Source organism: Vigna angularis, chromosome 5 (genome assembly GCF_016808095.1).
Source record: "Vigna angularis cultivar LongXiaoDou No.4 chromosome 5, ASM1680809v1, whole genome shotgun sequence".
In the NCBI taxonomy this organism is placed as follows: domain Eukaryota; kingdom Viridiplantae; phylum Streptophyta; class Magnoliopsida; order Fabales; family Fabaceae; genus Vigna; species Vigna angularis.
Window position 1 is genome coordinate 10,108,438 of NC_068974.1, and position 21,798 is coordinate 10,130,235.

At 37.2% G+C, this 21,798-nt stretch overlaps 1 long non-coding RNA gene across 1 annotated transcript; it reads right to left on the reverse strand.

Annotated features, from left to right (window-relative positions):
- Positions 1-19,260: 19,260 nt before the first annotated feature.
- Positions 19,261-21,717, reverse strand: LOC128196449 (uncharacterized). Its single transcript, XR_008248747.1, has 3 exons — positions 21,269-21,717; positions 20,693-20,754; positions 19,261-19,818 (listed from the first exon to the last, which is right to left on the reverse strand). It is a non-coding gene; the product is annotated as an uncharacterized LOC128196449 (long non-coding RNA).
- Positions 21,718-21,798: the final 81 nt, after the last annotated feature.

Genomic DNA, 21,798 nt, shown 5'->3' on the forward strand with positions numbered 1-21,798 from the left:
TGAGTGCTGGAAGGTTCCTTATAGTTCAGGTTTTTGTTGAATTCTCCCAAGAGTAATATTTCTCAAGGATGAGGGTATGAGTCTTGGTCGTCTTAAAGCTCTTGATCTTCAAATTTAATTGCTAGGAATGCTAGGAATTGCATGAATCAGTGATTAGGGACAGGCTTATTCGCCGAGGGATCGGGCTTAGGTGATTTAGTGAGTGACGTTAACATTAATGCATAAAGAAGAATTCTTACATACATGAGAGGGAACTTGGTGAAATATAACCCCAACAACATACTCATCACATATTAAACAACATTCGTTTATCACTATGCTATTATGCTATTGATCAAACTGCATTCATATTTAATTTTTTGTCTTTCCATTTGAAACCAATGATCTCGTTTTCTTTCAGTAAATGTTGATCTTTCTCATCTTCATCGGCATCCATCACGAGATGTCGTCAATAGCATCCATCAATAGATGCTTAGTCACACAACATCCATCAGTAGATGCTTAATCACATAGCCTCCATCAGTAGACGCTATCAATCATCACCCTCATCATAGCAACATCCATCAATAGATTTTGTCACTTGATTCCTCCTAGCATCCCTTAGTAGATGTTAGCATTTACTGATGGATGCTAGATGATTAAGTATCTACTGAAGGATACTATGCTATCAGATACTTACTGATGGGTGTTGATGAAAAGGATGTACATCTACTGATGGATGTTAGGTTGAAGAATACCTACTGATGGGTGTTGGAAGATTTTGGGTCAGGCTCGTGACGTTCAACAAGCGCTAACTGAGAGGCAACCCAATTGATTGAATTTCTCTTTGTTTGTTTGTTTTGGTTTTGTTCTAGTTGCGTTATAGGGATTTATTGTTGAAAGTTTAAGTGGTGTGAGAGACTAAGTGCATGGATTAAGTGAGAGTGCATGGAGTTAGTGGAAAATATATGAGATTTGAAAAATTGAGAGTTGAAGTGGAGAGGCATTGGTAATGGACGCTTAGGGTAAGATAGGAAGAAGGAGATTGGGTATCGCACCTGCCGCTCAGCGCCAGCTACAGCTGAGTGCGAACGCTGCAGATTTTTCTCTTTGGGTTTTAAAAGGTTGTGCTCAGCAGGGGTTGGTCCATTAGGTATTTTTCTAACCGTAGGGCGCGTCTAAGCCGACACTTTCAGCCTCCATTCCTCCCAAGCACTCTCAAGCAGTCTCCAAAGGATTCTCTCCACCTTTCCCTTCATTCCTCTTCACAAAACCTTTCTTTCACTCATTTTTTTATGACCAAGTATCGTTCTCCCAAAGGACTCACGACCTAGTTAGTTTTATGATTGTTTGATTATTTAAGACTTGTAAAAATAATTACTTTGGGGTTTCTAATGCAAAATACAAAAAGTAAACATGTATGCATGAATTTGATCAATGGAAAAGAAGAACAAAACACTTGGAACGAATTATATGGAAGAGTATGTTGTTGGGGTTTATCAATTTCATCTTATCCAATCTCATATATTTAGGAATTCATCATTCTTTTCATCAATGTTAATGTCACTCTCTAATTTACCTTAAACCCGATGTCTCGCCGAAGAAAGCCTAATCATAATCACTAGTTTACAATGTCTTGTCTCCCTAGAAATTAATCATGCATTATAATGAACAGAAGCTTAAAGGCAACCAATCATCATACTCCTATGTCTAGGTTTATACTACTGTTGGGAGAGTTTCCCCGGATCTAGATTTCCCCGTATGTGTCCATATCGACAAAACCAATAATCATGACATCGAATGAGTTAAGCAATGCATGCTTTGAGAAAAGAGGAAAAACCCTAACTATTGATGAAAGAAAGCATGTATCTCAATATATATGAGAGCTTCAAAAGATTACATTGATTCCCCAACAACAATACAAGTTTAGTTCACCATATTCATGGTGAAACTAGATGAAAAATAATGAAAGAGTGAAGGATAGAACCCTAGAAAGTTGAGTAGGTAGCCTTAGCATCCAAAATCTTCCTCCAAGGGGTGGAGAGGTGTGTGTTTGCTTCGTTCTCTGCCAAAGATACAAAACCTAGGACGTCTTAGAGCTAATATATTATTCTAAAAAATACAGAAAATTAGGCCCAAGCCCATAAGAATGGCGCTCAGTGGTAAATACCGCTCAGCGGCACCAGCACGTACACAATTCTTTCCCTCAACTGCATTTTTACCCCTCAGTAGTGCCAACGGGTCTTCAGAAGTGTCGCTCATCGGTAAATGGCGCTGAGCGGTACTTGCGGCTTCTCTTCTTTTGCACTTTTTGAGTTCTTTTTTGATTCCATCTCTGTCCTACTTCACTTCTTTCATCAAAATCATCCTAAAACCTACATAAAAGAAGGAAATCAAGCATAAACCTGTCCAACTCTCTTATTTCCAAAAATATAAGCAAAAGCATGATTCCAAGCTAATTTTTAAGTCTTAAAGGTTGCTTTTGGTATCAATTTTAAGCATAAAAATAACAGTTTTCAACTGTTATCAAGTGACTCTCACACAGAGGACTATATGCAGAGGAAAAGTCATTCAGTATGATCCTGATTCTATTAATAATTTTTTGAATAGTGAATGGATTGGTGTGCAGTGTCAGTTTTCTCTGAACATGGAAGAAGAAGCAGATTTTGATGATATGGAGATTGTGTTGTGTATGCCTGGAGGGCATTTTCAAAAGAATAGGAATGGTGTAGCTGTGCATATTAGAAGAGCTGATCTGACTCCCATGGCAAAATACTAGATGGCATTTTCACATGCCAATATCCAGCGTTGTTCTCATGTCTCGGATATTAGTGTCAGCAGGGCCCTTTTTTGTACTGTGTGCTTAGAGGAATGAGCATTAATATTGGATAGGTCATAGCAAATGACATTTGGACGTGTGCCAGTACTATGAACAACAAGTACTAGTGCATAATTGGCCTTTAACATCCTCCCACAGACGTCCGTCCACAAAAACACCAACGTAAATAATTGACCCGTGGCATATCCGTAAATAAGTAGAACTGTAGACGTCCGTTGTGGAGGAGGCCGGACGTCTATAATATTATAGACGTTGGGGCCCCTCCAACGGACGTTTAAGAGGCTCAAACAATTACCTTTTCAAGTTCCCTGTCAGCCCCTTAAGCGTCCGTTGTGGAGGGGACCGGACGTCTATAATATTATAGACGTCTGGCCCCCCACAACGAATCTTTAAGGGGCTGGCAAGGTAGTTGAAGAGTTAATTGTGTTCATCCCTTTAAACGTCCGTTGTGGAGGGGGCCGGACGTCTATAATATTATAGACGTCCGTCCCCCCACAACGGACGTTTAAGGGGCTGACAGGGTTGTTGAAGAATTAATTGTGTTCAGCCGTTTAAACGTCCGTTGTGGAGGGGGTCATACGTCTATAATATTATAGATGTCCGACCCCCTCCACAACGGACGTTTAAGGGGCTGCCAGGGAAGTTGAACAGGTAATTGTTTCAGCCTCTTAAACGTCCGTTGGAGGGGCCCCGACGTCTATAATATTATAGACGTTCGGCCCCCTCCACAACGGACGTTTAAGTTACTGATAGGGTAGTTGAAGAGTTTGTTTTGTTCAGCCTCTTAAACGTTCGTTGTGGAGAGGCCGGGCGTCTATAATACTATAGACGTCGGGGCCTCGCCAAGGGACGTCTAAAACCCCCCGCGAATATCAATTTTTAAATCCAAAACACGTCATATTAGTTATGGCCCCGACGTCTATAGTATTATAAACGTCGGGACCCCCAAGTACCGGACGTCTAATGATATTTATACTAAAACGTGAACCCGCGAGGAGTTACGCTCATTGTTCATCGTCTTCCCCGCGATTTCACTATGCGGCATTGCCTTTCCAGGTGCGTTTTCTCTCTTTTGGACCGTTTAAATTTACTTTTAACCCGTTTAAATTTACTTTTAACACGATTAAATTGTTCTGTGATGAAATATCTTTGATTTGATGCAGTTTTGGTGTAGTTTCTTACGTGTTCTTGGGCGGCGTTTTTGACTATTTTTGGTAGGTGTTGTTATATGTAAAAATTCATTATTAAAGTTTCCTTAATTATTTAAATAACTATTTGTCCTTTGTGATAGGTTGCACTGGCAGCTGATGGTCATCATTCCCAAACAATGTAAAATTATATGGTTTTGTTCGTTGCATAGGAAGATGAGAAATGACTTGAGAATAATGCTTCAAGGGTAAGTGTTTCTCCAAAAATGACTTTGAATTTGATGTTCACCTTCACCTTTTATGATAACTATAGTCATATTAATTATACTTTGTGTTTTCAATTTGTACAGAGTTATTGGTAAATCTCGAGCTCAACTGGTTCAAATTTTGTATCCAAAGGTTGTAAGTCATTTATAGTTCTAATTCATTTTCTATGTTATTGAATGATCTAAATTCTTAACTATTTAGTTTGTCATTTTAGTGTAACCAGCAGCTAGATTCATGGGAATGTGGCTTCTATGTGATGTGTTGGATTAAGACCATCATTCGAGCTGTCATTACAGATGACTGGAATGAGGTAATGATGTATACCTTGAATACATTACAAATCAAATTCATCTTCAAACATATATGAAACCATAATGAATCTTTCTTGAATTTTGCAGCGGTTCAAGAGTACATCTCCTATACCAGAGGACACAATTAGGCAGATAAGGCAGGAGTGGACCGCTTATCTTCTGCAAAGATGGAGTTAGGAATAGTTTTATTTGTTGTTGAACATTACTTAGTTTTAGTTTAAGTTTAATCTTGATAGTTTTGGTAGTGGATTATTTTTTACATTAAGTAGAACTTTCTTTATATGAAACACATATATATATTATACTATATTGTTCTGGGACAATTTTCTTCTTTTCAGGTGTGGTTTTATTGCAAAAATAAATTAATTTTAAAAAATAAATGCCGAGTAGACGTCTGTTAGTGCACTATCAGACGTCTATAGACGTCTGGCAATGCACAAATCGACGTCAACCCTATCCCTAGCACAAAACCATTCAGACATATGGCCGTCGGGGGGAGGAGACATCGGACGTCTATCTGGACGTCCGAGGGGTTCACATCGGACGTCTATCTGGACGTCCGAGGGTACACATCGGACGTCTACGTAGACGTCGGGGCTGACACATCGGACGTTATAGACGTCCGTTGTGGACCCCCTGACGTTTGAGTAACGTCACCCACAAAGACGTCGGGGGTAGGTCGAACGTCAAAAAGCCAAAAGAACGGACGTCTAAAGCCCTTTCTACACTAGTGAAGGCACCCTTGGGGCATCCATCTCTGATCACACACCTATGTGAGTTAGTTGGGGTTAACACTTCTACACTACCATTTGAGCGACCTAGGAAAGCAATTGATGAGGCCTACTATAGATAGTATTGCGGGGGAGATGAGGTAGCTCAGCCAGTACCACCACGACATCCTCTTAGAAGGAGAGGACAACCACAGGCACATGCACCGCCTCATGATGCAAAGCCTTTTCAGATGAGGGACATGTATATGTCTCTGATGGAGGCTAGGTTACAATCTATTCACAGAGGGTAGGTGGCCACTGCAGAGATGATCATTGGAATGTATGATACACCCCCTGAACGACGGTGGACTATGGATGAATTCAACTATGTGGTGCCATGGCTAGAGGAGCAAGCACATGCCAGTGGAGCTGGAGCAGCTGAAGCTCCAGCTATGGAGGAAGATGATGAGGATGATGATTTTGAAGATGCTAAAGAAGGAGAGGAGGAAGATTCTGACGATATCATGGGCTGATAAGGAGTTGAGATAGCATCTACAGATGGATGGTATCAGCACTAGAGCAAAACTTTTCTTATCTTTTTTTCTGTATTATTGAACTTATTTGCTTCTGTTTTTATAATAGGTTGTGATGTACTCTGTTTGAAACTTTATTTGATGTGATGGTTTGATATTGACTTATGCATGATGAGTATTGCTTGATGATGCTTGGATATTGATTGATATTGAGATTGTGCACCATATGCTGATATACAGGTGGTTGTTCACAAGCTATGTGAATAGATGTGTGATGTTGTGATTGTGATTATGATGTTAAGCAGGATGTGTATCTTGAATATATGGAATGTTAAATGAGCTTATATGTGAGGTTTTGAACTCCAGAGTTTTTGTGAATGATTACTATTACCTTGAAAGCATGAATGACTTTGCCCAGGTTTCTATGATTGAATCAATTGCTTGCATGTGTCACATGATCAAGGCCATCTGTTGTTATCTCTTTTAAGCCAATGCATGATGTTAGCCCAATAAAAGAGAGCACAGTGTGTTCTATCCTTTGAACCTTTAACTTTGAACATAATATGAAAACCCTTTTCGAAAATCTTTTCCTTGAGTTAAGTTGAGAATATTTGTGGTATTAATAAAGGTTCAAGTTTGGGGTTGTTGGGAAATTTGAAAAGGGAAAATAAATAAGCATTGAGCTAAGTGTTGAGCAAATAAAAAGAGCAAAAGAAAAAGTAAAGAAAAGAAAGTAAAGAAAAGCTCCATGCAAGGGAAAGTTGGGAATAAGTAAGAATGGTTGTGTTTAAATGATGAAAGTATGAATGACTTTCTTAACTCAAGGATTTTATGATCCAGAAAAACCAGTTTTCTTCTTAGCCCAGCCACATTATAAGCCATAGAAAAGGCCTTGTGATGATGCTTGCTTGTAAGTGTGTTTGATTGTGGTTAAATGAAAGGCAAAGTTGATTCATTTGACATTGTGATAGTAGAGTGAATGAGTGACCTCTATATACACTTGTGTGAGTGAGTAAGACACTTTATCTGGTGAGGAATGATTTCATGATCACATGATTACATCTATGCTTAGTTAATTGATCATTCATGAGAATAACATTTGTTGGATATTATGTGATATGTGAAACCCATGATGAGTTATTTTAAATCAAGGCATGTGTGCATCTTGACTGAATTCTGTTTGATGAGCTGATTTGAGTAATTACTTGTCTTGAAAGAAAGAGTTTTAGAATGTGTTGACCCATTGTATTGATTAGTGGAAGACTGATTTACATCTTGTTTTCTTGAGGACAAGCAAAGTTCTAAGTTTGAGATTGTGATAATGGTTGAAAAACTGTTATTTTTATACTTAATTTTGACAATAAAAACACCCTTTATGACTTAGAAACTAGCTTGAAATCATGCTTTTGCTTAAGTTGTGGAAATAAGATACTTGGATGGGTTTTATGCTTGTTTTTACTCGTTTTGAAAGGAATTAAGAGGAATTGCATGAAGAAGTTGAAGTAGAAAGGAGTAAGACTAAGGAAAGGAAGAAAACGTGTACAAAAGAAGCATCGCAGCCATGGCTTAGCGCCATTTTCACCGTTGAGCGCCAAGGTTGCTGTTGAGGGCTAATCCAAGTATCGTAGTCATTGATGAGTGGCACTTCTACCGTTGAGCGCCAGACTCTGCTCTTGAGTTCACTGTTTCACACCTGGGCTCCATCGCTGAGCGTAATTTTGAGTGCCCCACCTACCGCTGAGCAAAATTCTTACCACTGAGCGCTATTAACTTGGGCCTGGGCCAGTTTTCTGTTGATTTATTAACTATACAAGGGTTTAATCGACCTAGGATTCATATCTTTGGAGAGAAAGAGGCAAAAATACACTTCTTTCAGTCCTCAAAGGCAGATTTTGGATGCAGAAGCTCCTATCTTCAACTTTTAGGGTTCTATCTTTCATTCTTTTCATTATTTTCATCTAGTTTCACCATGTCTATGGTGAGCTAAACCTCCATTGTTGTTGGGGAAACGATGTAATCCTTTGAAACTCTCATGTATTGAATTGATTCTTGATTATATATGCTTTATTTCATTAATTGTTAAGGTTTTTCCTCTACACTCTTTGCATGCTTTGTTTAACTCATTCAATTGCATGATCATTGATGTTATCGATATGGACACATATAGGTAAATCTAGAACTAGGGAAATTCTCCCAAAAGCAATATTATCTAGACATAGGGATAGGAGGGTTGATTGCCTTTAAGCTTCTGTGAGAATGTAATGCATGATTAGTTGCTAGGGAGACAAGACATTGTGAACTAGTAATTAGGATTAGGCTTTCTTCACCGAGACATCGGGTTTAAGGTAAATTAGATAATGGCATTAACATTAATGAAGAAGATGAATTCATAAATACATGAGAGTGGATAGGATAAGTCGGAAACCCCAACAACGTAATCATTCCATATTTTATATCAATCACCTTTGCATCTTTCAATCCAATTGATCAACACTTGCATTCATGTTTACTTTTCGCAATATAAGCACATTGATTTCATTTCCAAGTCTTATTTAATCAAGAAATCACATAACTGTTGAGGTCGTGAGTCTCTTGGGAAACGATACTTGGTCTTACCATTGATTATTACTTGATATGATTCGGTACACTTGCTAAGGTATTAACAAGTTTTTTACTCCATTTTTGGGGATTAAAAAGTTGTTTATCAGCAGACCTCATCTAAGGCTTGAGCTTCCAATTCAGTACCCAGGCTTCGAGGGTCGACGCTCAGGCGCCAAGAGGGGCGCCTAGGCGGTGTACGTCGAATTCCTAGGTGCTTTTTCAGGCTTTTCTGATCTCTGTCTCCTTGGTTCTTCATCTCTACTTTTCGTATTCTCTCATTACGTATCAAAATAAGGGAAATTAGTCATAAAATTATCAAATTCAACCTCAACTCTCTTATTCACACAACTAAAGCAAAAACATGAGTTAAAGCAAGTTTCTAAGTTAAAAAGGGTGCATTTAGTATCAAAATTACATCACAGATAACATTATTTTAAACCGTTATCACGACCCCAAACTTAAAACTTTGCTTGTCCTCAAGCAAAACAGAATGTAACTTAGCTTTTCAGAACAATCACTAGAATGACTCAACATTTTTCAAAAACTTTTCCTTCCAAGACAAGAAATCACTTTTATCAATTCAGCATAAAGATATCAGTCAAGTAATGCAGATGCCTTAATTCAATCAAAATCAATGTGATGCTCATACACTTTCAACAAATGTTATCCTTAAGAATGATCAATCAACCAAGCAGAGATGCAATCAGAAATTCAAAGAACTATTCCTTACCAAGGAAAGTGATTCACTCAAGCACTCAAAAGTGTATCACTCACTTACAAGTGTATAGTGAGGTATCTCAATCACTATGCTATCACAATGTCACACAAATTAATTTTTCCTTTCATTTAACCACAATCAAACATACTCGCAAGCAAGTTTTCATCACAAGGGCTTTTCCCGGCTTGTAACTTGGCTAGGCTAAGAAGAAACATGGTTTTTTTTTTCAGGAATACAAAATCCTTGAGTTAAGAGAGACATTTATGAATTTAACAATTGCGCACAGGTTCTCTTTTCAAGAGTCTATTTTTCTTATTCCCAACCTTTTCCCTTGTAGTGAGCTTTTCTTTCATTTCTTTTCATTTTTCTTTTCTTTTGATTTCTCTTTTTCTTTTTCTTTGTGCTCACTGCTTATTTTTCTAGCAACCCCAAACTTGAACATTTATCAATACCTCACAAATATTCTCAACTCAAGGTAAATAATTTAAAATAGGGTTTTCAAAACATACTTAAGGCTAAAGGTTCAAAGGATGGAACAAACTGTTCTCTTTTTATTTGGAAAAATTCATAAGTAAGCTAAAAAGGGATAAACAACAGATGGCCTTGATCATGTGAAACCTACAAGAAGGTAATTCAATCACAGAAAATTTGGGCAAAATCATTCATGTTTCCAAAGTAATAACAATTATTCACAAAAACTCTGGAGTTTCAATCCTCACACAGGTTAAATTCAAGTTCCAAAATTTAGAAAAACACCCTGCGTAGTATTCCAATCAAACTTTTACCTTAAGCATTTGTTTCACATTTTAGAAGCAACCACCTGTATATTTTTACATCATGCATCATCTTAACATCAATCAATACACCAGAATCTCACAAAGCAATACTCATCACAAAACACAACACAGTCGAATCAAAGTAGTTTAATTCATTAAAGCAGAGTACAAAAACAAAACAAATGATCAAAAGGAAAGGTTTAGAAAGTTGGGTTGCCTCCCAGTAAGCGTTTCTTTAACGTCACTAGTTTGACCCAGTCTTCTTCATCATAGCATCCATTAGTAGATGTTGTCAATAACATCCATCAGTAGATGTCTAATCATATAGCATCCATTAGTAGATGATAATATTTCTTATCTTCATTGGTATCCCTCAGTAGACACCAATCTTTCTCATCTTCATCGGCATCTATCAGTAGATGCCTAATCACCTAACATTCATCAGTAGATGTTATCTAGCATCCATTAGTAGATGTTATCCTTTACTGCAAAACAAACTCAAATCCAAATCACACAAATAATAAATTCAAAAGAAAAAAATTAAAAAAAAAATAAAACAAAATAAAAGATAAAAAATTCAGAGACTGGGTTGCCTCCCAACAAGCGCTTCTTTAATGTCACTAGCTTGACCCACTACAATTGCCCTATGCCTCAATTGTTCCCTTTTTTGGATATTTTTTCTTTTTGTTGAATATTTTTAGGAATTTAATATAACCAGGAACCTATTGTAGTGTCCTAATCATAGGAATTTTAACCTCCAATTTCTTGAAGATGTCCATGAAAAGCTCAAACTATTTTTCCTTTTCCTTCCTATAATACTTCTTCCGGTGAGGAAGGGGTTTTTCATATGATTCTTTCTTTTTTCTCTCATCCTCCTTCTCTCCCTTTTTCTTTTCTTCCCTCTCTTTTTCCTTTTTGGAACACTCCATAGGGTACAGAAGAGTTTTCTCAATTTTTTTCTTTTCTCTCTCAACCTCTTCTTTTTCTTTTCTCTCTGCATCTTTCTCTTTTTCACTCAGACTTTCTTTTTCTTTTCGCTCATCCTCTTTCTTTTATTCCCTTTCCTTTCTCTCACTCTCTTCTTTTTCTTTATTTTCCTCTACATCTTTGTCATTTTCACTCAAACATTCTTCTTCTTTTCTCTCTATTTTTCTCTCATCTAAAACCTTGCCACTTTCAGTAACAACAATTGTGCACTCCTCTCTAGGGTTAGCCTTCATGTTACTCCCAAGATCATCCAGCTTCTTAATTATGTGACTAAGTTGGCTCCCTATCCTTATGAATGCTGCTTGATTGCTTTTATGATGAGAATCAGACATCTGCATTAATTGTTGAAGTGTGTCATCCATCTTAGTCCATATTTTTGAGAGAGAGGGTTGTTGTTCCCTTGTTGTTGTGGCATCCTATGATAACAGTTGAAAAACTGTTATTTTCATGCTTAAAATTGATACTAAAAGCAACCTTTAACACTTAGAAACTAGCTTGGAATCATGCTTTTGTTCATATTTTTAGAAATAAGAGAGTTGGACAGGTTTATGCTTGATTTTAGTGTTTTATGCAGGTTTTAAGGTGAATTTGATGAAAGAAGTGAGGAAGGATAGAGATGGAATCAGAAAAGAACTCAAAAAGTGCAAAAGAAGAGAAGCCGCAAGTACCGCTCAGTGCTAGTTTACCGCTGAGCAGCACTAATGAACACCCATTGGCTCCGCTGAGGGGTGAAAGTGTAGCTGAGGGGAAGAATTCAACACACGCACTTACCGCTGAGAGCCATTATTTTGGGCTTAGGCCCACTTTTCTGTAATATTTCGAATGATTTATAAGCTTTAGGACTTCCTAGGGTTTGTATCATTGGCTGGAGACGAAGCAAACACACACCTTTCCATCCCTTGGAGGAAGATCTTGGATGTTAAGGCTACCTACTCATCTTTCTAGGGTTCTATCTTTCACTATCTCATTGTATTTTATCTACATACGGTAAACTCTAGATATGGGGAATTTCTCCCAAAAGTAATATCGCCTAGACATAGCGATATGAGGATTGGTTGCCTTTAAGCTTATGTGCTTCAGAATTAATTATTAGGGATGCTAGGAATTGTATGAACTCGTAATTAAGGATAGGCTTTCTTCGCAAGGTAATTTAGAGAGTGGCATTAACATTGATGAAAAGAATGATGAATTCCTAAAATATATGAGAGTGCATAAGATGAAATTGATTTCCCCAACAACATACTCATCCATATAATTCGTTTCGTGTTTGTGTTCCTCTTTTCCATTGATCAAACTCATGCAGACATTTTTATTTATTGTCTTTTGCATTTGAAACCACAAGAATTTGTTCACAAGTCTTAAATAATCAACAAATCATATAACTCACTAGGTCGTGAGTCCTTTAGGAAAACGATACTTGGTCTTACCGAGTTTATTACTTGATACGATTCGGTCACACTTGCTGAGGGTTAAACAAGTTTTTGGCGCCGATTTTTGGTGTTCATAAATTTGTCATCAAGTTTTTGGCGCTGCTGTCGGGGACTCGTGGTTTAACTAATTCATTTGTGTGATTATTGATTATCTTTGACTTGAATTTTGAATTTTGAAATTTTGAATTTTGAAATTTGAATTTCTGTTTTTATTTTCTTTTTCTTTTGTTATTATTTTATTTTATTTTATTTTATTTTCTGTTTTTTTGGTTTTATTTTATTTTATTTTATTTTTCTGTTTTTATTTTTCTGTTTTCTGTTTTTTTTTCTATTTTTATTTTATCTTCTTTTCTCTTATATTATTTCTTCTATATCTTTTTGTGCTAACAAATTTTTCTAGGGACTTGTTTTCTTGTGTATGCAGGAAGCAATTCGAACTAGAAGCAAGGAAACCTCGGAACCTCTTCTTGAAGGTTTAGACGAGAGTAGACGGAGGAGAAGAATCCGTACATCTAGAGAACTTTTTCCTCCTCCGGAAATCCTTTTACAACCTTCACCACAAGGTTCTTACCATAGCACTAAGGAGATGGAGAATAATAATGTCAGACGGACTCTTGTAGATTTCACTAATGTGGTTGGACCTCAGCATTTCAATAGCATAGCAAGACCAAGGGTCAATGCAGCTAATATGGAGGTGAAACCAGCATTAATCCAACTGGTGAAGAGTAACCAATTTAATGGGTTGTAGCATGAAAGCCCATATGAGCACCTTACAACATTTAATGAAATTTGCAATACGGTGAAGATAAATGGGGTGCCTGACGAAGCAATCAAACTTAGCATGTTTCCATTCTCATTGGGAGGCAACACTAAGCTTTGGTTGAACTCTTTTCGAGAAGGGAGCTTTACAGAGTGGGAAGATGTAGTGACAAAGTTCTTGAACAAATACTTCCCACAGTCCAAGGTAAATAAAGGGAAGCAAGAGATATCATCTTTCAAGCAAGGCATGGAGGAATTACTAGGTCATGCATGGGATAGATACAAAAGCGTATTAAGAAAGACTCCCACGCATGGATTTGACGAAGTGGAAGTAGTCTTATTCTTCCTTGGAGGACTTGGTTCACAAACCAAGTTGATGCTAGACGCCTCAGTTGGAGACAATATCAAATGGAAGACTCTAGAGGAAGCCATGAAAATAATTGAAAACATGGCTACTAATGGTAATGAGCTGAATGGTGAAAGAGGAGCTCTTATTCAACAAAAAGGAGCTCTACAGTTACAATCCAATGATGCCTTGTTAGCTCAGAACAAGATAATAACTCAACAATTGGAGAATCTCACAAAGGCACTTGCACAATTGCCAAAAGAGTTAAAGACTGTTGCACAGATTCAACCACGGATGTGTGAATTATGTGGTGGTGACCATATCAATGGTCAATGCGCCTTTCCAGTGGAAGCTTTAGAGGATGTTAACTTCATGGCAAATCAATTTCCATACCGTCAGGGGAATTTCAATCAAGGGTGGAAACCACACCCAAGTAAGTGGGAAAGCTGGACAATCAGGGAAATTCAATAAGCAACAACAACAACCAACCTTATGGCAACAAATTGCTACACTTAATGAAAGATCAATAAGGATGGAGGAAACTCTTCAGCAATTCATACAGACAATTGCATCCATTCAAAAGAGCACTGATGCTGCTATTAAGAACTTGAAGATGCAAATGGGGAAAATTACTAAGCAGTTGGAAGAAAGGCCTGAAAATTTTTTTGGGGCTAATACTGAGGTTAACCCCAGGGAAGAATGTAAGGTGTTAGTGAGTGCAAATGTTGAAACAGTTGATTTAGAAAGAGAGAAAGAAAAAGAAGAGATAATAGAGATAAAGAGTGAAGACATTCTTCCTTTTCCAATAGATCATTAGAAACAATTCGATTTTACAAAAAATTTTAAGATGTTGGATGATGATATACCTTTTAAGGAGATATTACAACACATTGTAGTTTATACAAAGCCTGAGGAAGAAGTCTCTACAAAGAAAAGGCGTAGAGATGATGAGACAATGAAGTATAAAGCTGTTAAAAAGAAGCCATTCCCTCCAAAAGCAAAAGATCCAGGAGGTTTCTCCATTCCATGCGCTATAGGGAAGAAAAGGATAAAGAAGGCTTTACTTGATTTAGGATCAAGTGTTAACTTGATTCCTTATTCCTTACTTGAGCAGATTGGTGATCTTGATGTGAAGCCTATAAAGATGAATTTATTAATGGCAAATGGATCCTCAAAGAATCCCTATGGTATAACAGAGGATGTTATAGTTTGTGTAGGCAAACTACAGTTCTTGGTAGACTTTGTGGTGATGGAAATGGAGGATGAAAGGATACCCATTATTCTAGGAAGACCGTTTATGAAAACGACCAAAGTCATCATTGATGTGGATGAAGGCATAGTGGTATTCAAAGACCGAGAAGAAAAAGTTGTTGTAGATGTCTTCAAAGAAGAGGAGCAGATGTAGGAGGAAGAAGCTAGTCATAAAGCTACATATCAAGATGTACTCATGACTAGCCATCAAGATGAAAAGCCAAAGGTCAAAGGTAAACATTGTTTTTTGTTTCAGGTACAGGAAGAAGAAAAGATTGGGAAAGGAAGAAAGGTCCATGATGACTTGATGCAAGAACGACTCCAACTTGGTAAACCTGTGAAATTCAAAAACAAGTTGTGGGTTGTTAAAGATTACAAAGAAAAGGAGATGATAGAGATAGAGTCTCCACATTCCAGAAGAGTCAGAAAAGTGGACTGGAAGCAGTGGATGAGTTGGTGTGATATGAACATCAACCATGAAGATTGAACATGAGCTTTATTGGGTCAAGCTAGTGACGTTAAAAGAGCGCTTGCTGGAAGGCATTCTAGTGATTTGAGGAAAATTTTTCTTTTGTTTTTATTTTGGTTTTGTAAATTTGGACATTACTTCTGTAAATTTTTGGGTATAGCATCTACTGAAGGATGCTAGGTGGTTAAGTATCTACTGAAAGATACTAGGTTTGACACCTACTGATGGGTGTTGGTGGATGTTTGGGTCAGGCCCGTGACGTTAAACAAGCGCTACCTGGGAGGCAATCTAGTTGATTGATTTTATTTGTATTGTTTGTTTTGATTCTGCTTTAGTTGCATAATAGGGATTTGGATGCATGAGTGATCTGAGAATTTAATTGCAGGGAGCAAGTGAGGGACATGAGTAGGAGGCACCTAGGTTAAGCTAGGAAGAAGAAGAGCACTTCACGAAAGCGTTGCTGAACGGCAAACTGCCGCTGAGCGGTAGTGTCGCAGATGGGCTTAGGTTGCCCCTTAGCGGAACCCGAGCCCATTAGGGTATTTTTATACCCTAAGTCACGTTTTGGCCTCTATTTTCATATTCTTCTCTACACACACTCCTAAACACTTTTCCAAAGGTTCTCTACATTTTCCCCTTCATTCCTCTTTAGAAAATCTCCCTTCCACTCACTTTCTCACTAGTTTTCCATCTAAGTTTGGGGTTGGGAGAGAGCATCATTGTTGGGGCTGAGTTTTTCAAAGCACTAGAGCAGGATTTGTTTTATCATTCACTTTTGTTTTTAGAATAGGGTTTGCGTACTCAATTTGAACTTTATCTGTTATGATGGTTTGCTTGTGATTTATGCATGATGAGTATTGCTTTATGATACTTTGATATTGATTGATGTTGAGATTGTGCACATTATATGCTTATATAGGTGGTTCACAAGCTTTGTGAACAAATGCATGATGTTGTGATTGTGATTATGATACTAAGCAGGATGTGTATATGTGGAATGTGAATGAGCTTATATGTGAGGTTTTGAAAGCATGAATGATTTTGCCCAGGTTTTCTATGATGGAATCAATTGCTTGTTTGCATCATATGATCAAGGCCATTTGTTGGTAACCCTTTTATTAGCCAAATTCATGATTTTAGCCCATAAAAGAGAGCACTATGTGTTCTATCCTTTGAACCCTTAGCCTTGAACATGATTTGAAAACCCTTTGTGAAAAGCTTTACCTTGAGTTAAGTAAAAAATATCTGGTGGTATTGATAAATGTTCAAGTTTGGGGTTGTTGGGAAGTTATGAAAGGGAAATTGAAAGCATTGATCTAAGAGCTAAGAACTAAGTATGTGAAAAGAAAAAGAAAAAGAGAAAGAAAAGAGAAGAAAAAGCAAAGCTCAATGCAAAGAAAATTTGGGAATAAGTAAGAATGATTGTGTTTATATTATTCTCTTAACTCAAGGGTTTTGTGATCTAGAAAAACCAATTTTCTTGTTAGCCCAGCCACATTATAAGCCATTGAAAAGTCCTTGTGATGATGTATGCTTGTGAATGTTTTTTATTATGGTTAAATGAAAGGCAAAGTCAATTCATGTGACATGGTGATAGTAGAGTGAATGAGTGATTACCTCTTATACACTTGTATGTTTGAGTGAAACACTTTATCTAGTGAGGAAAGATTCCATGAGCACATGAACATCCATGCTTACTTGATTGATCATTCATGAAAAGGAGCATTTGTTGGATATTAGGTGATTATGTGAACACTAAAGCATGTGCATGTCTTGATTGAAGTTTTTGTCATGAGCTTAATTGAGTACTTACTTATCTTGAAAAGAGGATTTTTGAATGCAGTGAACCATTATATTGATTGGTAGAAGATTGAGTTACATCTTGTTTGCTTGAGGACAAGCAAAGTTCTAAGTTTGGGGTTGTGATAACAGTTGAAAAATTGTTAGTTTCATGCTTAAAATTGATACTAAAAGCAACCTTTAACACTTAGAAACTAGCTTGGAATCATGCTTTTGTTCATATTTTTAGAAATAAGAGAGTTGGACAGGTTTATGCTTGATTTCAGTGTTTTATGCAGGTTTTAAGGTGAATTTGTTGAAAGAAGTGAAGAAGGATAGAGATGGAATCAGAAAAGAACTCAAAAAGTGCAAAAGAAGAGAAGCCGCAAGTACCACTCAGCGCCAATTTACCGCTGAGCGGCACTAATGAACACCCGTTGGCTCCACTGAGGGGTGAAAGTGCAGCTGAGGGGAAGAATTCAACACACGCATTTACCATTGAGCGATAGTTTACCGCTGAGCGCCATTATTTTAGGCTTAGGCCCACTTTTCTGTGATATTTCGAATGGTATATAAGCTTTAGGACACACACCTTTCCACCCCTTGGAGGAAGATCTTGGATGTTAAGGCTACCTACTCATCTTTCTAGGGTTCTATCGTTCACTATCTCATTGTATTTCATCTAGTTTCACAATGAATATGGTGAACTAAACTCTTCTTGTTGTTGGGGAATCAATGTAATCTTGTGAAAGTCTCATATATGGAATTTTGTGTTTAAACATCATATCTTTGATACATGCTTTCTTTCATCATTAGTTAGGGTTTTTCCTCTTTGCTCAAAGCATGCATTGTTTAACTCATTCGATGTCATGATTATTGATTTTAGTGATATGGACACATACGGTAAAATCAAGATCTGGGGAATTTCTCCCAAAAGTAATATCGCCTAGACATAGGGATATGAGGGTTGGCTGCCTTTAAGCTTCTATGCTTCAGAATTAATTATTAGGGATGGTAGGAATTGTATGAACTCGTAATTAAGGATAGGCTTTCTTCGCAAGGTAATTTAGAGAGTGGCATTAACATTGATGAAAAGAATGTTGAATTCCTAAAATATATGAGAGTGGATAAGATGAAATTGATTTCCTCAACAACATACTCATCCATATAATTCGTTTCGTGTTATTGTGTTCCTCTTTTCCATTGATCAAACTCATACATACATGTTTATTTATTGTCTTTTGCATTTGAAACCACAAGAATTTGTTCACAAGTCTTAAATAATCAACAAATCATATAACTAACTAGGCCGTGAGTCCTTTGGGAAAACGATACTTGGTCTTACCGAGTTTATTACTTGATACGATTCGGTCACACTTGCCGAGGGTTAAACAAGTTTTTGGCGCCGTTTTCTGATGTTCATAAATTTGTCATCAGCCTATCAAATTGTTCGACAACTTGCCCAAATTGACTTTGAACCATGTTTAAGTGACGTTTCCACCAGTGGTTGAAATTACCTTGCTGGAATTGAGTGTCCATATAGTTAACTTCTTGTCCGAATTGCATCCTACAAGCACTAGACACAAAACCCTAGAAAACACTATTAGCACAAAAACAATAAAAAATAAAAATAAACAAAACAAAACACCAAAAATAAAGATAAAAATAAAAATATTAAAAAGAAAAATAAAAATAAAGTTAAAGTTAATCAAGAATCACACAAATAGAATAGCTTAAACCGTGAGTCCCCAGCAACGGCGCCAAAAACTTGTTAACAATATTTTTGGTCCCCGACAACAGCGCCAAAAACTTGTTGATGGATTGGCAAGTGTACCAAATCGCACATGTAATATAAAATGGTAAGACCAAGTATCGTATCCCAGAGGACTCTCGGCACTAAACAATTGTGTGATAACTCGATTAAGTAAGACTTAAAAGAAACGAGATCATTGGCTTAAGATTCAAAGACAGAAAATTAAATATGAATGCAATTGATCAATAGCAGAGAACACAATGATGAACGAAGGTTGTTTATAAAATGAGATGATTATGTTGTTAGGGTTTGATTTCACCAAGTTTACTCTCATGTATATCAGAATTCTTCTTTTTTCATTAATGTTAACGTCACTCACTAAATTACTTAGAACCCGATCCCTCGCCGCAATAAGCCTGCCCTAAATCCTAGTTCGTGCAATTCCTAGCGTTCTTAGAAAATTAAAACTGAAGATCAAGAGCTTAAGACAACCAAGTACTCATACCCTCATCCTTTAGAAATATTACCCTTGGGAGAATTCATAAATCATGCTACTAAATGAGTTAAATAGAGCAAGCATTGAAACAGATGAATTCCCTAATAATTAATGAAAAAACATATAAATTAAGAATAAATTCAAATACATGAGAGTTTAGAAGGTTACATCATTCCCTAATAACAAATAGAGTTTAGTTCCTCATAGACATAGAGAAACTAGATGAACAATGGAAAAGCATGAGATAGAAGAACCCTAAAAGTAGAGGATGGACGCTCCCGTATCCAAACCTGCCTTCAGAGAGTAGAAGAGTGTGTTGTTGTGTTGCTCAATCCAGAGATAGAAAACCTAGAGCGCCTGGATCCTTTAAATAGAGTCGGAAAAGAGTAGAAATAGGGTCCGGTCCAAAATTGTCAAAACAGAGCAAAAACTGGGACTGACCCGCGAATCCTGACGCTCAAGCACCCCACCTAGGGCGCCCGGGCGGTGAGCAGAGCTCATGTAAGCTTGAGCTTCCAGTTGGGCGCCCAAGCTTCGAGGCTCGACGCTCAAGAGCCCAAGAGGGGCGCCCGGGCAGTGTATGTCGAATTCCCAAGTGCTTTTCCAGGCCTTTCTGAGCTCTGTCTCCTTGGTTCTTCATCTCTGTTTTCCGTATTCTCTCATTACCTATCAAAATAAGGGAAATTAGTCATAAAATCATCAAATTCAACCTCAACTCTCTTATTGACATAAATAAAGAAAAAACATGAGTTAAAGCAAGTTTCTAAATCAAAAAGGGTGCATTTAGTATCAAAATTACATCATAGATAATGGTATTTTAAATCGTTATCACCTAGCAATTAATTCTGCATTACATATGCACAGAAGCTTAAGATAACAAAAACTTGTATCCCTATGTTTAGGCAATACTACTTTTGGGAGAAATTCTCCAAATCTAGGTTTCCCCGTATGTTTCCATATCACGAAAACCAATAATCATGCCTTCAATGAGTTAAACATAACAAGCTTTGAGCAAAGAAGAATAACCCTAACAATTAATGAAAGAAGCATAAAAATATGGGAATTAATTCAAATACATGAGAGTTCACAAGGTTACATCATCCCCAACAACAAATAAGGTTTAGTTCCTCATCGTCACGGAGAAACTAGATGAACAATGGAATGAAAGAATGAAAGAGATAGAAAAACCGTAGAAAGAGAAGAGGAGAGTTTTCACATCCCCAAATCTACCCCCAAAGGGTGAAAAGTGTGTTTCTGTGCTCAAGCAATCAAAAGATACAATCCCTAGGACGTCCAAGTCCTTAAATAAAACTAAAAAATAATAGAAAACAAGTCAAACAACCCACTTCACTGACGCTCAGTGCCCTAAATGGAGCGACCAGGCGTGGTACGGGACAAGCGCCCTAACGGGGGCGCTTAGGCGCCCTGGGTACAAAGCTGGCGCTTAGGCGCCCTTCTAGGCACTCAAGTGCCCTACAGTACACAAACTGGCGCTCAGGCGCCCTACGTGACCTCCTGTGCTCTTTTTTTTATACTTTACCTGTCCCTCTTAAATTCCAACTCCTTGATACTTTTGCTCTTCTTTGAAATCATTCCAATAACCTACAAAATCAAGGGAATTTAGTGATAAAATCATCAAGTATACCCTTTACTCTGTTATTCACAAAACAATACTAAAAACATGAGTTAAGCAAGCTTCTAAGTAAAAGGGTTGATTTAATATCAAAATTAAATCTTTGATAACGGTATTTTCAACCGTTATCACATATCTGCCCCAAGATTAGAAAGAGACTTACAAAAAAATTAAATTTATCCAAAAATTGGATCCCTAGGTATGCATTTCCTTTCCCACTATTAATGCATGTCACTTGGTTTGTGATAAAAATTTTGATATTCATCACTTGATATTTAGCTTTTAATCATGTATTACTTGATGACAGTTGGTCTGGAGAAAAAATGTTTGAAGTTAGGTATTTTGTAGTGATTACAAACAAGTTTGCAGTCAACCTTGACAGTCAAGAGTGTACCTGTAGGTAATATCTCATTAGTGGTATCCCTTGTTACCATGCAATTGCAATAATGAGATTCTTAAATTTAGATCCAAAAGAGTATGTACCAATTTGGTTCAGAAGGTCCACGTATGATGAAACATATGCCTCCATCATATATCCAGTGAATGACCACCTTTTATGGGAAAAAACATCCTTCCCAGACGTCATCCCACCATTTAAAAGAAAATTACCTGGTAGACCAAAGAAAAAGAGAAGGTTGGAGAGTTGAGAGCTAAGGAGGGATGAAACCCAGATGACCAAAGGTAGCCACCGCAAAAAAAAAAATGCAACATTTGTCATATTATTGGGCATAACAGAAATCATTGCCCATTACATCTCAAGATCAACCAGACTTACCACAACCATCTGAAGCAGCACCCAACCACCAGCTCAGGAAATGACACAACCATCTGAACCACCACCCCAACCAACACAGGAATCTAGAGAACAACCAACTCAGCCAATCAAAAGGGATAAGTTACCAATTAGGAGACCATCTGCTTTATAATCTTTAAAATTTGGTGTATTTTTGTCTTCTACAAACCATTACACACTTGGCACTAGATCTGTTTTGATATACTTTAGTAATTAAGAG